The following is a 3,387-nucleotide window of genomic DNA, read 5'->3' as shown; positions in this document are numbered from 1 at the left end:
TTAACTATGATGAGAGAAAGATGGATCGACTTGGAAGTGAAAATTGATGGAGAAAAATATAGCATTTGGTGGGATCCAAAAGAATAAAATTAATGGACATTTATGGGAGTTGAAGAATTTTGTTATTTTTCCTTTTAGAAAGTTCATATATATTTTGCACTCAAGTAAACTTCATGGTGCCTAATGCCCCTTGATGTAAACTTTGTTGTTAAAAATATACCTTAAAATTGACTTTGTAGACCATTCTAACGGTAAATTAACGGATATTAACGGCGTGGTATCAGATGCCCCCTTTTGATAGTTCTATGTATATTTTTGCACCCTAATAAACATTATGGTGTCCAGTGTCCCTTAAGATAAATTTCGTTATTAAAATTACCTTTAACCCTTTGAATAAGTTGTGGGTTTACTAATAAAATACGCAAATTTCAAAAATATAAGTTATTGAACTTTATTGCTGGCCGAAATGCTGTTCAGCTCAGGGGCTTACAAGTACGGCCACAAGATCTGGAATAGGGGCTTGGACGGCTCGTTGGAGGGAAAAAAAAGGACGTCGTTTTGTTGGCTGCAAAACGGCATCGTTTGGTCAATCCTAATCCTATGATATGAGAGACATGAGACAGCCATGTTGAAACAGAGAAAGTGAAAAATGAAATGAAGCTAATTTGGGATGCCGCAGCTCAGACAGAAAAGAGAAGAAGAAATCTTGAAGTCGAGATCCCACAAGTCGAAGGTTCCTTTAATGAAGTCGTAATGGCACCCTTCAATGTCAGTGTCTTCTTCAAAAGCCCTTCCCTCACAAATGGATACGTCAACAAGTTCCCCAGCGATACATTCACTGCTTCCTGCATTTTCATCACCATACCAACCAACATTATTGTTCCATTTCAAGTTCAGACAAGGTCTGGGCAAATTCCGAACAACATAGCTTGGACAAGATTCAGACGATTCTAGCCAAGGTCGGAACAAGATATAATACACACGCATGCACGTACCTTCTCACAGTTGGTGCACTGGTCGTCAAAACTTAATTTTTTGTTACTGTCAGCTCTAATTCTGGACCTTGCAGGGTTACAAATTTGGACCCATTGCTCTATGAAATCACTGTGACATTAGCCTCACAGGGTCATGTTTTCTAGGATTGTTCAAGAAGATAAATGAAGGGAGCAATATTAACACAAATATATATATTATATATATATATATATTATAGAGGCTTACGAGGAAGTGGTCCCATCATCAGGGATAGACATGAGCCCTTTTATCCCCCCACAGCAGCTGTGTCCCATCACCACAATATTCTCCACCTACATACATATATAGTTTTCATGAGATTCTACTTTATATAAGTAAACATATATTATATTTAATTATGATTATATAGGCAACATATTTAAGAATGTGAAAACGAGATTAATATGTGCACCTTCAAATGCAAGACTGCGTATTCAATGGCTGCTCCTGCTCCTGCATACTTGGTCTGCAACAATAGTCATAATAATAATTCTTCAACATGGAATTGGGAGAAAAACCTACTAGCTATATAGAAGGAGAAGGAGCAGGAGAAGACCTTGTCATAAGGTGGGACCATGTTGGCGATATTTCTGACAATGAAGGCTTCGCCGGGTTGGAAATCCAGAACATGCGAGGACATACTCTTGAGTCCGAGCATGCAAACACCATAAACTGCAATTCCATTCCCCAAAATACAATTTATGCGTTTTCAAACAAATTGATCTAAATACTATTCCTGCGGTCCTAAATATAAGACCCTTATACACACTAGTATAAAGGTATTATATAGAACCGGAAGAGTACTAATGCATTATGGTGTTTATATACCAAAAGAAACAGAATAATTAAAGAATCATTTGGAATGGTTTATAAGTTCAATTATGATTTACGGAATATAAAATCCCCGCAATCAACTGAAACTATTGGGACCACGTAGATGATATGTGGGGTGGGTGTGTGGTTTGATTCATAGAATGCATAGAATTGCTCACCTTTGGACTCTGCCCTTTTGCAAGTTGCTCAAACAAGCCTCGATTCTTCCTGCCAATAATTACCCATGATCAATCAAATCCCTTTTCATTTCTCACCAATAATCCAGCTTCCTTTAATGTCTTGTGAGATGTCCCAACCTCGTCCTAGATGTTTTTTCCCTTCTGTTTTAGTGTGAGTGTGATTTTGATATAACTACCGTGATGAGATTTTTTTGTTTTTTTTAATTTTTAAAAAAAGGAATAGAGGCTCCAAACCTACGGTTGTTGCCAGAAAACAACTGTTGTCAAAGGAAGAGAAGAGAAAAAGAAAGGTACTCGAATTTTTCTGTCCTGAAATAATGGAAGCGGTTTTGATCCTCAGGTCCAGATTGAACGGGTTCTCACCGATGGCCTCTAGCTCCGTCGTCAACTGCCTGATCTTTGCGGCGGCGATGCCTCCCAATTCAACTTTCTCGCTGAAACCAGTTTTAATAATAAACACAAAAATAACACAAACCAGCATTAGTCAGGCTTAGTGTGGGCCCACGAACCGAACCATCGGTGGGTTAACATCCTAGGAAATTAAAGAAAGAAACGAGGATAATTTTGAAGAGATGGATACAAGACGATTCGAGAGCGCTTCATGTACCTGAGAAGCTTGGTCAACCCAGCAATGGGTCGTATGACTCTTGCGATGCCATGTCTTATTCTTCTGCTATTATTTCACCCAACAATTAATTAATCAACAGTCAATCCTAGACACAATCAAAATAATTTAAATACTCGAAATAATTCAGCAGAGATTATTGATTAGTGCATGACACTTATTAGAGAAACAGACTCATGTAGCTAATAGGATGGGGAAGAAGATGAAGAACAAGAACAAGAAGAAGCAGATCAGATAGATTAAGGCCGGACGTACGGAAGAAAGAAAAAACAGATCAATTATAGAGACGTCCAAATAATTATATGAACCAATCACAGAGACAACACAGTGATGAGGAAGAAGAAGAAGAAGAGAGACCTTTGGTAGAGAGAGAGAGGAGAAATGGTGAGAGAGATGAGGAGTATGGAGGGAGGGGAAAGGATTATATAGGGAGAGAAGGGAGAAGAGAGGAGTTACGCATTGTGAGGCACACAAGGCGGGTCTTAACTCTGAATAATTATCATGCACAAGAATCAACCACCATTATATACTTTAATTTTCTTTTTCCTTTGTTCTTTTTTTACAAAATTCTCCTCATTAATGATTTTGGATTCTGCCTTCCCCTTTTTTATTTAATTTATTTAGAGATGCTTGATGTTCATATATATATATATGTATATGACAACATTGCTGTTCATATATAAATTGACTAAATTGAAATTCAATTCTCCATATTTAATTTATAAACAATACTCG

The 3,387-nt window shown here is 37.4% G+C and overlaps 1 pseudogene; it reads right to left on the bottom strand.

The window, feature by feature from the left end:
* Window positions 1-660: 660 nt before the first annotated feature.
* Window positions 661-2,697, bottom strand: LOC114756980 (carbonic anhydrase 2-like; annotated as a pseudogene).
* Between the last annotated feature and the right edge of the window lie 690 nt (window positions 2,698-3,387).

This window comes from Neltuma alba, unplaced genomic scaffold, assembly GCF_004799145.2.
Source record: "Neltuma alba isolate B1F8T4 unplaced genomic scaffold, ASM479914v2 tig00010555_pilon, whole genome shotgun sequence".
Taxonomy (NCBI): domain Eukaryota; kingdom Viridiplantae; phylum Streptophyta; class Magnoliopsida; order Fabales; family Fabaceae; genus Neltuma; species Neltuma alba.
This window is presented reverse-complemented; position numbering and strand designations above follow the sequence as displayed.